Below are 13,845 nucleotides of genomic sequence, written 5' to 3'. Positions count from 1 at the left end.
AGAAGCACTGTTTTGGAAAGTGGCATCATCAGAACTGATGCGACGGAGGCGAAGAAACTGACAGAACACACGGCAGAGGTGGGCACTGCGTAGCGATCAGTACAGGAAGTGTCCACATTCATAACATTTCATAGTGGGTTGCGAGCTGCTCAATGATTTGAAGGAAAATTATACTGCGGAATGAATATATTCAAACAACTGACAGTAATTAAGCACACAAGTTGTCAGGTTATTACAAAGTATTATAGGAGTGTTGGTGCAATTTAAGTTGAAACTATGAGATTTTGTCCACATTTTATAAAAAAACCAATTATAACCAAGTGCCCTGGCTATTTAATATTTGTTTTTTTTTAATTAATTTGATGTCTTTAATTTAAAATCCAGGAGAGACTGTCCAGCCTGCAGCTGGGACTGAGATGAGCAATACTAAAGAGGGTCAAGCTGTAGGTTGGAGGGTGGTCCTTGTGGGAGGGGGTGTGGGGATGTGGCACACATACAGCAGTATAAGTGTTATTGGGAAAGGGACGGAGCCTTTTGCATCTGTGAGGTGGGAGAGGCACCCTGATGCAGAGTACGGAAACGAGGGTGAGTGTGTTTTGGGACGCAACATAGAAGAATGGAAAATAGGAGCAAGAGTAGGTCATCAGCCCTTCGAGCCTGCTCCGCCATTCATTATGATCATGGCTGATCCTCTACCTCAACCCCATACTCCCACGCACTCTCCCCACACTCCCAATGCCTTCCGAGTCCAGAAACCTATTTATTTCCTTCTTAAATATATTCAGTGACTTGGCCTCCACAGCCTCTGTGGTACAGAATTCCACCTTCTGAGTGAAGAAGTTGCTCCTCATTTCAGTCCTAAATGGTCTACCCCATATCACGAGACTGTCACCCCTTGTCCTAGACCCCACCCCCAGCCAGAGGAAATACCCTGCCTGCATCCGATCTGTCCAGCCCTGTCAGAATTTTATACATTTCAATGAGATCTCCTCTCATTCTTCTAAACTCGTGAATACAGGCCTAGTCGGCCCAATCTCTTCTCATACGACAATCCCGCCATCCCAGGAATCAGTCCGGTGAACCTTTGCTGCACTCCCTCTATGGCAAGTATATCCTTCCTTAGGTAAGGAGGCCAAAACTGCACACACTACTCCAGGTGTGGTCTCACCAAGGCCTGGTACAGCTGCAGCAAGACATCCTTGCTCCTGTACTCAAGTTCTCTCGCAATGAAGGCCAATATGGGGGAGGTGATGGCGTAGTGGTATTGTCGCTGGATGAGTAACCCAGAGATCAAGGGTAATGCTCTGAGGACCCGGGTTCGAATACTGCCAGGTCAAATGGTGGAATTTTAATTCAATAAAAATCTGGAATTAAAAGTCTAACGATGACCATGAAACCATTGTCGATTGTTGTAAAATTGTTAGGGAAGGAAATCTGTCATCCTTGCCTGGTCTGGTGACTCATAACTGCCCCTCTAAAATGGCCTAGCAAAGCCATTCAGTTGTCTCAAACTGCTACAAAGTCACAAAAAAAGAATGAAACTGGAGGGACCACCTGGCATTGGAAACGACAATGGAAATCTCAGCCCTGTCAACCTTGCAGAGTCCTCCTTACTAACATCTGGGGGCTGGTGCCAATATTGGGAGAGTTGTCCCACAGACTAGTCAAGCAACAGCCTCACATAATCATCCTCACGGAATCATAGCTTACAGATAATGTCCCAGACACCATCATCATCATCCCTGGGTATATCTGTCCCACTGGCAGACAGACCCAGCAGAGGTGGCGACACAGTGGTATACAGTCAGGAGGGAATTGCCCTGGGAGTCCTCAACATTGACCCCAGACCCCATGATGTCTCATTGCATCAGGCCAAACATGGGCAAGGAAACATCCTGCTGATTACCATGTACTGCTCTCCCTCAACTGATGAATCCAGTGCTCCTCCATGTTGAACACCACTTGGAGGAAGCACTAAGGGCGGCAAGGGCACAGAATGTACTCTGGGTGGGGGACTTCAATCGCTCAGTAGCACCACGACTGACCGAGCTGGCTGAGTCCTAAAGGACATAGCTGCTAGACTGGGTCTGCGGCAGGTGGTGAGAGAACCAACAAGAGGGAAAAACATATTTGACCTCATCCTCACCAACCTAACTGCTGCAGAAGCATCTGCCCATGATGGTAGGAGTGACCACTGCACAGTCAATGTGGAGACTAGGTCCCGCCTCCACATTGAGGATACGCTCCATCGTGTTGTGTGGCTCTATCACTGTGCCAAATGGGACAGATTTCGAACAGATCTAGCAACTCAAGACTGAGCATCCATGAGGACCATCAGCAGCAGCAGAATTGTACTCAAACACAATCTGTAACCTCATGGCCCAGCATATCTCCCACTCTACCATTACCATCAAGCCAGGGGATTAACTCTGGTTCAATGAAGAGTGCAGGAGGGCATGCAGGAAGCAGTACCAGGCGTATCTAAAAACGAGGTGTCAAACTGGTGAAGCTATAACACAAACAGCACGCCAAACAGCATAAGCGGCAAGTGACAGGCAGAGCTAAGCGATCCCATAACCAACGGATCAGGTTTAAGCTCTGCACATGCAGTCATGAATGGTGGTGGACAATTAAACAACTCACTGGAGGAGGCTCCACAAATATCCCCATCCTCAATGATGGAGGAGCTCAGCGCATCAGTGCAATAGACAAAAGACTGGATACTGCAAAGACTATGGGCCCTGACAATATTCCGGCAATAGTACTGCAGACTTGAGCTCCAGAACTTGCTGCGCCCCTAGCCAAGCTGTTCCAGTACAGCTACAACACTGGCATCTACCCAGCTATGTGGAAAATTGCCCAGGTATGTCCTGTACACAAAAAGGACAAATACAACCCGCCAATTACTGCCCATCAGTCTACTCTCGATCATCAGTAAAGTAATGGAAGGGGTTAATCAACAGTGCTATCTAACAGCACTTGCTTAGCAATAAACTGCTCACAGATGCCTAGTTTGGGTTCCACCAGGGCCACTCAGCTCCTGACTTATTACAGCCTTGGTTCAAACATGGACAAAAGAGCTGAACTCCCGAGGTGAGGTGAGAGTGACTGCCCTTGACATCAAGGCCACATTTGACAGAGTGTGGCATCAAGGAGCCCTAGCAAAACTGGAGTCAATGGGAACCAGGGGGAAAACTCTCCGCTGATTGGATTCATACCCAGAACAAAGGAAGTTGTTTGTGGTTGTGGGAGGTCAATCATCTCAGCTCCAGGACATCACTACAGGGTAGTGTCCTAGGCCCAATGATCTTCAGCTGCTTCATCAATGGCCTTCCTTCCATCATAAAGTCAGAAGTGGGGATGTTCACTGATGATTGCACAATGTTCAGGACCGTTCGTGACTCCTCAGATACTGAAGCAGTCCCTGTCCAAATACAGCAAGACTCGGACAATATCCAGGCTTGGGCTGACAAGTGGCAAGTAACATTCGCACCACACAAGTGACAGGCATAATCCATCTCCAACAAGAGAGAATCCAACCATCACCCCTTGACATTCAATGGCATTACCATCATTGAATCTCCCACTATCAATATCCTGGAGGTTACCATTGACCAGAAACTGAACTGGACTAGCCATATAAATACTGTGGCTACAAGAGCAGGTCAGAGGCCAGGAATCCTATGATGAGTAACTCACCCCCTGACTCCCCAAAGCCTATCCACCATCTACAAGGTGTAAGTCAGGAGTGCGACTTGCCTGGATGAGTGTAGCTCCCACAACACTCAAGAAGCTTGACACCGTTCAGGACAAAGCAGCCCGCTTGTTTGGCACCCCATTCACAAACAGTCACTCCCTCCACCGGTGATGCACAATAGCAGCAGTGTGTACCATCTACAAGATGCACTGCAGGAATTCACCAAGGCTCCTTTGACAGCACCTTACAGACCCACGACCACAACCACCTAGGAGGACATGGGAACACCACCCACTGCAATTTCCCCTCCAAGTCACTCACCATCCTGACTTGGAAATATATCGCCGTTCTTTCAACTGTTGCTGGATCCAAATCCTGGAACTCCCTCCCTAACAGCACTGTGGGTGTACCCACACCACATGGGCTGCAGTGGTTCAAGAAGGCAACTCACCACCACCTTCTCAAGGGCAACTAGGGATGGGCAATAAATGCTGGCCCAGCCAGCAAAGCCCACATCCCGTGAATAAATATTTAAAAAAAAATGCCATTTGCCTTCTTAACTGCTTGCTGTGCCTGCACGCTTGCTTTCAGTGATTGGACACCCAGGTCCCTTTGTACATCAACATTTCCCAGTCTATCACCATTTAAATAATACTCTGCCATTCCTGCGGTACCCCACTGGTCACTGCCTGCCACTCCGAAAAAGGCCCATCATTAGGGTGACTGTAGAGAATCTTCCAGCCTATCAGCACTTGCTCACCCCGGCCCAAACAGGAAGCCATTGAAAGGCTCGCATATAATCACACTTCAGGCAACAATTTCCCCAGGACGTCACTGATTAGCTCAAAGTCAAACGATGGCCAGCAAATCAGAACCGAGCAGGTTCAAAGCACGAATCAAAAGCAGAGCGAGCAGCTGAAACACTGTCACTGAACAATAAAGAATGATGAAACTCAAGCCAATTTGAGGTACAAATTGATGCAAAACTGTGCAGAGGGCGAGGGGTAAAATGTATAAAACGAGGCAGCAGTTAGAAATAAAAATAATTCACCTGACCCATCTCCCGTCTTCGCAATAAGCTGCTCACCTGTTGCACAAAGCAGCAAAGCTGCTCAGAAGCAACTTCCTCTCCCATTCTCCTGCCAACTCAATATTTCTTCAGCAAGCTGAGCCAAAACTTTAGGAAAATCTCAACTTCACTGAGAGCCACCGGAATCTGTCTTGCAAGATTTCTTTTTTCAATCTAACAGACATAAAAGATCATTGTATGCAGACACATGCCCACCTCATTTCTAAGGTAGGCCCGGCTAGCCAAAGAGGAAATAAAGACAAGGGCGGCGAGGTTCTATTTACCTGTCACTCTGCAAAAACAGTTCTAAAATTAGAACTGTAACTGCTCAGTCATAGTCCAAACTTTGCACAGATTATCTCCAACAATGCATCAGCTACAAGGCTTCATTAGATACAGGCTGGGAGAGTTACCAAAATAACCAACTCCACAACCCTTCCTCAATCTAATATGTGAACCAGAGTCTTTCAATCCACACGGGCAGTTAGATATCTATTCAGGGCTAAATGCACTTTCGGACAAGTAGGTCAAAGGTGAGTAATGGGCATCCTCTCTCGGCCCAGAATCTCAATACTCAATTCACACGGTGGATGCATTCGGTGAGGGAAGAGTCAGCGGTAAGTGTGCACGGGGATACGGACTTTGCTGCTAAAATGGTGAGCAGCATGGGCGAATGTGGGATCAGCACCACAGAAACACCAGCAACATCAGAGGAAGAGTCACTGCAGTCAGCCAACCAGGACACTCACTCCAGGAAAGCAAATCTAGCGAATAATTAGCATCCTGAAGACATTCGGAAAGGGTCCCATTGTCAAAGGAGGGGGGAAGGTGAAGAGCTTTGGGGGGTGGGGGGTGCAGGACCAGGGTGGGGTGGGGAGGGGGCGCACGGCCGGGGGTGGGGGTCAGCACAGGGCCAGGGCAACCAGTTTTAAACAGAGTGTGACTTCACAGAAAGAAAGGCTCGCATTTACATAGCACCTCTCAGGCATTCTCAAAGTATTTTAAAGTCAATGAAGTATTTTTGAAATAAGTCACTGTTGTAATGTCAGGAACACCACAGCCCATCCACAAACAGCAATGTGATAATGGCCAGGCAATTTGTTTTTGTGACGTTGACTGCGGGATAAATATTGGTCAGGACACTGGGGAGGACTCCTCTGCTCTTCTTCGAATGGTGCCATGGGATCTTTCACATCCACCTGAGTCAGCAGATGGGGCCTTGATTTTGCTTCTAATCAGGCAGTCGGCATTTCTGACAGTGAGCCCTCACTTAGTACTGCACTGAAGCATCAGACTTGATTTTTGTGCTCTAGTCCTGGTGTGGAGCTTGAATCCAGAACCTTATGATTCAGAGGTGAGCGTTCAACGGTTCACAGTATGGTTCTTGTGAATCACAGCATTTGACCACTGTGCAGTTTGCTGGATCTTTGAAAGAGTTATCCAATTTGTCCCCGACCCTGCTCTTCACTCTAGCCCTAGAATGTTTCCCTTCAACTATTTAACCAATTTCCCTCCACAGATTTTTGTAAAACTGCCTGCACCCCCCCTTTCAGGCTGTGCATTCCAGATAATAATATCATGGTTACCTACTCTGCTGCCTGCAGAAAACAGTTTCTCCTTATTTACTCTATCTAAAGCCTTAATGATTTTTAACACCGCTACTAAATCTCCCCTTAAAACGTCCTCGGCTCCGAGGAGAACATTCCCAGCTTCTCCGGTCTTTCCAAAGTCCCTCATCCCTGGTACCATTCTAATAAATCTCTCCAACAGAGACATCCTTCTGAAAGTGTGGTGCCCAGAATTGGACACAATACTGCAACCGACGTCTGACCTGTGTTTTATCAAGTTTTAGTACAGCTTTCTTGCTTTTGTGTCCGTGCCTCCATCAAGCCAGGAGTCCGTGTGCCTTTCAACCGACTGTGCTACTTTTTAAAAATTCATTCATGGGATGTGGGCGTTATTGCCCAATGCCTAATTGCCCTTGAGAAGGTGGTGATAGGGCACCAACATGAACTGCTGCAGTCAGTGTGTTTAAGGTACTCCCACAGAGCCTCGAAGTAGGGAGTTCCAGGCTTTGGACCCAGCGACAGCAAAGGAACAGCAGGATGGTGTACAGCAAGGCAGAGCTGGGTGGGCACAGAGTTCCTGCGTGATAAATACTTACAGCCTGATCTCATCCAATCCCTTGCAATGGACGGACATGAGCATAACCAGAAGCCTGGGGCAGGCAGGATACCCACTGCATATTTCAGGATACACTGCATGACACACAGAGAAAACAACCGGTGTCATCATTTAGCACAGCAGGGCCAGTAGTAAAACACTAGATGCCTTCAATATACAAAAGGAAAACCCGAGAATGGTTTTTAACAAATCACAGAATCTTATAGCACAGGAGGGGACCACTCAGCCCGTGGCCCTCCTTTTGAAGAACTACCCAATAACCTTCACTCCCCTCCTTTATCTTGACTGCCCAAAATATCTCCCCTTCAAATCTATCATGTACTTCTGGCTCTGCCACCTAAATTGATCTCCAGACAGAGGCATGCAGATCCCGCTGCTCCTGTACATTATTAAAACGGTGCCATCCAGTTCAGACGGTGATGGTCTTATTCCCCAAATGGCTCTCGCCGCTGGAATCCACCACAACTTACACATCAGATCAAACTGAACGCACGTTTTACTTGTCGCATGCTGCCTCAGCAGGCAGTGTGGGGATTGGGAATCCCGTTCAGTTCCACAATACTTGGCAATCCTGGCCGGAACGTCTCAATTATTCCCAATGGCGTTTCTGCGAGCAGGGTTGAACCTGAAGTCACATTTCACGATAAGGCTTCGCACAAAGTCGCAAAGGTCAAACTAAAGGGTTGGACAGCTCCTTCATCAGTAAAATCAGAATTTCAGTACAGGAAACACTTGCAGATTCATAGTTTTGAAAAGTATCTGAGCAGAAGGAGCATTTAGCGTCAGATTAATAATCATCTTATTGACCAGTGCAAATAGTATCTATTTATTAACTATCAAAAGACCACTCAATGGGGTGGGAGGAAGTTGCCACAGTGCAGGATGTACAATAAACTCCCCTCCCCCAACTGTAACAGCACCCCCACCTCCCCCACCTAGGGTACCCACTGTAAACCCCATCACCCAATCCATGGGACCCACTGTAAACCCCACCACCCAGTCCATGGGACCCACTGTAAACCCCTCTCCAACCCAGGGGATCCACTGTAAACCCCACCACCCAACTCAGGGGATCCACTCTAAAACCCCTCCAACCTAGGGGATCCACTCTAAAACCCCTCCAACCCAGGGGATCCACTGTGAACCCCACCACCCAACCCAGGGGATCCACTGTAAACCCCACCACCCAACCCAGGGGATCCACTGTAAACCCCAACAACCAACTGGGGATCCACTGTAAACCCCAACAACCAACTGGGGGATCCACTGTAAACCCCAACAACCAACTGGGGGATCCACTGTAAACCCCAACAATCAACTGGGGGATCCACTGTAAACCACAACAACCAACTGGGGGGATCCACTATAAGCCCCAACAACCAACTGGGGGATCCACTGTAAACCCCAACAACCAACTGGGGGGATCCACTGTAAACCCCAACAACCAACTGGGGGATCCACTGTAAACCCCAACAACCAACTGGGGGGATCCACTGTAAACCCCAACAACCAACAGGGGGGGGATCCACTGTAAACCCCAACAACCAGCTGGGGGGATCCACTGTAAACCCCAACAACCAGCTGGGGGGATCCACTGTAAACCCCAACAACCAGCTGGGGGGATCCACTGTAAACCCCAACAACCAGCTGGGGGGATCCACTGTAAACCCCACCACCCAACCCAGGGGATCCACTGTAAACCCCAACAACCAGCTGGGGGGATCCACTGTAAACCCCACCACCCAACCCAGGGGATCCACTGTAAACCCCAACAACCAGCTGGGGGGATCCACTGTAAACCCCAACAACCAACAGGGGGGGGATCCACTGTAAACCCCAACAACCAGCTGGGGGGATCCACTGTAAACCCCAACAACCAGCTGGGGGGATCCACTGTAAACCCCACCACCCAACCCAGGGGATCCACTGTAAACCCCAACAACCAGCTGGGGGGATCCACTGTAAACCCCACCACCCAACCCAGGGGATCCACTGTAAACCCCAACAACCAGCTGGGGGGATCCACTGTAAACCCCAACAACCAGCTGGGGGGATCCACTGTAAACCCCACCACCCAACCCAGGGGATCCAGTGTAAACCCCAAAAACAACCTCAGGCGACAGTGTCTCCGCCCCTCTCTATCCTCATTCGCGGATGTTACCCGGTTTTATGCTCCGATTGGTTCGCCCACTCCTCCCGGCTCAGCCCTGATTGGCCGGCGCACCCGGCAGTGCTCCTTGATTGGTCGCCTCAGCTGCCAATCTGGGTTCGGGCCGTTTCCTCCCTCAGGGCGGGGCCGCTCCGGCCTGAGCCGCCGACCCCCGGAGACCCGCCGGCCTCTGTCTCTCTGCCGCTCACTGCCCCACTCTGCCCTCCTCGCCTACCTGCATCGCCTCTCCAGCCATCCCAGCCCAGGCAGCGCTCCTTCCCCTCCGGCCGCAGTCCCCGGGTCAGCAACACCTCTGGCCCCGCAACCTTTCCGCTCCTCCGCCGGGAGCACTGCGCATACTCGGCCGCGCCCACTTCGCTCTCCTACGTCATTAGCCACGCCCCTACACTCTTGGTCACGTGGCTGCCGCGGGCCCTCTCCCGCCCCCTGGCGGAGGATGCAGGCGCTGCAGCCTCATTCATCCTCACTTCGAGCTTCCAGAGACAGCATCATTCCCATTCCCAATCCCAAATCAACCCAGCCCCAGAGACAGCAGCATTCCCATTCCCAATCCCAAATCAACCCAGCCCCAGAGACAGCATCATTCCCATTCCCAATCCCAAATCAACCCAGCCCCAGAGACAGCATCATTCCCATTCCCATTCCCAAATCAACCCAGCCCCAGAGACAGCATCATTCCCATTCCCATTCCCAAATCAACCCAGCCCCAGAGACAGCATCATTCTCATTCCCAATCGCAAATCAACCCAGCCCCAGAGACAGCATCATTCCCAATCCCAAATCAACCCAGCCCCAGAGACAGCATCATTCTCATTCCCAATCGCAAATCAACCCAGCCCCAGAGACAGCATCATTCTCATTCCCAATCGCAAATCAACCCAGCCCCAGAGACAGCATCATTCCCAATCCCAAATCAACCCAGCCCCAGAGACAGCATCATTCCCAATCCCAAATCAACCCAGCCCCAGAGACAGCATCACTCCCAATCCCAAATCAACCCAGCCCCAGAGACAGCATCATTCCCATTCCCATTCCCAAATCAACCCAGACCAGAGGCAGCAGCATTCCCATTCCCATTCCCAAATCAACCCAGCCCAGAGACAGCAGCATTCCCATTCCTAACCCCAAATCAACCCAGCCCAGAGACAGCAGCATTCCCATTCCCAATCCCAAATCAACCCAGCCCCAGAGACAGCATCATTCCTAATCCCTGATCATCCAATCTCCAGGGAGATGGAGCCAGAGACAGCAGCATTCCCAATCAACCTCAATCCTAATTCCAAACCAACCCAGTTCCAGGGGCACAAGAGCTAGATACAGCTAGCATTCCCAATCAACCCGACTCAATTCCAGTCCCAGTCCCAGACCCAATCCCAGACCAACCCAGCCTCAGAAAGAAGGAGCAATGAACAACATCTTTGCTAACCGACCCAACCCAATCTCACTCCCAGACTAACTCAGCTCCAGGAAGATGGAGCCACTAACAGCAGCACTCCCAATCAGCTCAAACTGGCATGCCAACCCAGCTCCAGGCACCAGAAGCCAGGAAGAACCCTGCTGGAACAAGATTGCAAGCAGATTTAACCTGACCGCAGAGAGATGATGCCGGAGTCAGACAATCCAGAGGATGATGATGTGTTACGACTATAAACCAAATTTAGCGAACAATCCCCAAATGAAAAAATTAAGAACAAATTTTTTTTTTTGCAAATTTTACTTTAACAAGAATCAGCATCAACGTAAATGAACTGGCAAATCCTAGTCAGTGTGAACTGTAAATTCCACATGGAATAGCAGATACAACAGAGACTATTTTACTGAGTTAGTAAGCACCCCACTCCATTGTTGGATTTCCATTTCAGCTACACTGGTCTTCTAAGCCACATTCCAGTCCCTTTTGTCATGGACAGAATGTGTGTTCTATTATTGCCCATGATAAGCACGTTTTGCATGGAGGTGACATGTGCTTTTTAACCCTAATTAAAATAAATTCAGCAGCAGGCGTTTGTGAGTTTAAAACTAAAGAAGGCTAATTATTCTCACACATTTACTCAGAATTTAAACGCGATGTCTCACACACTCATCCCTCACACACGGAGATTAGATAGAGGTAAAGGTAGTGTACTTCTGCAGCTTAAACTATCTCAGTCTCTGACTTACAGTCTCCGGTCTCCCAAGTGTCAGGCCTATAGTTTCTTGGGTGGTTTTGATGCTTTGATGGTGAAATAAGGGTCTTGTAAAGCAAAGGATTATCAGCAGATTGAGAGGTCTCCTGTAGTCGAATTTACATACAAACTAGAAGCAGGAGTAGGCCACTTGGCCCTTCAAGCCTCCTCCACCATTCCATAAGATTATGGCTGATCTGATTGCAAACTCATACTGACTCCGGAAATCCTTTCACCCTCTTGTTAATCAAGGATTTATATACCCCTGCTTTAAAAATATTCAAAGACCTGATTCCACTGCCTTTTGAGGAAGAGAGTTCCAATGAGTTCGAACCCTGAGTGGAAAACCTGTTCTAATCCCTGTCTTAAATGAGCAACCTATTATTTTTAAACTGTGACCCCTTCAGTTGCAGATTCTCTCACAAGGGGAAATATCCTCCCCACCTCTACTCTGTCAAGACCTCTCTGGATCTTAAAGGTTTTGATCAAGACACCTCTAACACTTCTAAATTTCAGTGGATACAAGTCTAACCTGTCCAGCCTTTTCTCATAAGACAACCCGCCCATTCCTGGTATTAGTCCAGTAAACCTTCTCTGAACTGCTTCTAACTTAGTTACCTCTTTCCTTAAATGAGGAGAGCAGTACTCTACACAATACTCTACAAGTGGTCTCGCCAGCTCCATGTACAACTGAAGCATAAGCCCCCTGCTTTTATAATCAATTCCTCTCACAATAAACAATAACATTCTATTAGCTTTCCTAATTACCTGCTGTAACTGCACACTAACATTTTGTGATTCATGCAGTAGGATACCCAGATCCCTCTGAATCTCAGAGCTCTGCAATCTCTCACCATTTAGATAGTATGATTCTCTTTTACACTTCCGGCCAAAATGGACAATGCCACATTTGCTCACGTTATACTCCACTTGGGTCAGTGTGAGAGAGGAAGGGTCAGTGTGTGTGAGAGGGAGGCTCAGTGTGAGCGAGGGAGGGTCAGTGTGTGAGAGGGAGGGTCAGTGTGTGAGAGGGAGGGTCAGTGTATGAGAGGGAGGGTCAGTGTGTGAGAGGGAGGGTCAGTGTGTGTGAGGGAGGGTCAGTGTGTGAGAGGGAGGGTCAGTGTGTGTGAGAGGGAGGGTCAGTGTGTGAGAGGGAGGGTCAGTGTGTGAGAGAAAGGGTCAGAGTGTGTGAGAGAGGGTCAGTGTGTGAGAGAGAGGGTCAGTGTGTGAGCGGGAGGGTCAGTGTGTGAGAGGGAGGGTCAGTGTGTGAGAGGGAGGGTCAGTGTGTGAGAGGGGGGTTCAGTGTGTGAGAGGGAGGGTCAGTGTGTGTGAGAGAGGGTCAGTGTGTGAGAGGGAGGGTCAGTGTGTGAGAGAGGGTCAGTGTGAGAGAGAGAGGGTCAGTGTGTGAGAGGGAGGGTCAGTGTGTGAGAGGAAGGGTCAGTGTGAGGGAGGGAGGGTCAGTGTGTGAGAGAGGGTCAGTGTGTGAAAGGGAGGGTCAGTGTGTGTGAGGGAGGGTCAGTGTGTGAGAGAGGGTCAGTGTGAGAGAGAGAGGGTCAGTGTGTGAGAGAGAGGGTCAGTGTGTGAGCGGGAGGGTCAGTGTGTGAGAGGGAGGGTCAGTGTGTGAGAGGGAGGGTCAGTGTGTGAGAGGGGGGTTCAGTGTGTGAGAGGGAGGGTCAGTGTGTGTGAGAGAGGGTCAGTGTGTGAGAGGGAGGGTCAGTGTGTGAGAGAGGGTCAGTGTGAGAGAGAGAGGGTCAGTGTGTGAGAGGGAGGGTCAGTGTGTGAGAGGAAGGGTCAGTGTGTGAGAGGGAGGGTCAGTGTGTGAGAGAGGGTCAGTGTGTGAAAGGGAGGGTCAGTGTGTGTGAGGGAGGGTCAGTGTGTGAGAGAGAGGGTCAGTGTGTGAGAGGGAGGGTCAGTGTGTGAGAGAGGGTCAGTGTGAGAGAGAGAGGGTCAGTGTGTGAGAGGGAGGGTCAGTGTGTGAGAGGAAGGGTCAGTGTGTGAGAGGGAGGTCAGTGTGTGAGAGAGGGTCAGTGTGTGAAAGGGAGGGTCAGTGTGAGAGAGGGAGGGCCAGTGTGAGAGAGGGAGGGTCAGTGAGTGAGAGGGAGGGTCAGTGTGTGAGAGGGAGGGTCAGTGAGTGAGAGGGAGGGTCAGTGTGTGAGAGGGAGGACCAGTGTGAGAGAGGGAGGGCCAGTGTGAGAGAGGGAGGGTCAGTGTGTGAAAGGGAGGGTCAGTGTGAGAGAGGGAGGGCCAGTGTGAGAGAGGGAGGGTCAGTGAGTGAGAGGGAGGGTCAGTGTGTGAGAGGGAGGGTCAGTGAGTGAGAGGGACGGTCAGTGTGTGAGAGGGAGGACCAGTGTGAGAGAGGGAGGGCCAGTGTGAGAGAGGGAGGGTCAGTGAGTGAGAGGGAGGGTCAGTGTGTGAGAGGGAGGGTCAGTGTGGATGAGAGAGGGTCAGTGTGTGACAGGGAGGGTCAGTGTGTGAGAGAGGGCCAGAGTGAGAGAGAGGGTCAGTATGTGAGAGAGAGGGTCAGGGTGTGAGAGAGGTTCAGGGTGTGAGAGAGAGGGTC

At 49.9% G+C, this 13,845-nt stretch overlaps 1 pseudogene; it reads right to left on the bottom strand.

Moving 5' to 3' along the window:
• The window catches only part of LOC121271245, a 77,087-nt pseudogene extending 67,623 nt beyond the window's left edge, over positions 1–9,464 (bottom strand).
• Positions 9,465–13,845: the final 4,381 nt, after the last annotated feature.

The sequence above is a fragment of the Carcharodon carcharias genome, chromosome 30 (assembly GCF_017639515.1).
Source record: "Carcharodon carcharias isolate sCarCar2 chromosome 30, sCarCar2.pri, whole genome shotgun sequence".
NCBI lineage: Eukaryota > Metazoa > Chordata > Chondrichthyes > Lamniformes > Lamnidae > Carcharodon > Carcharodon carcharias.
Note: the sequence above shows the minus strand (reverse complement) of the source record. Positions and strands in the feature narration are given on the sequence as shown.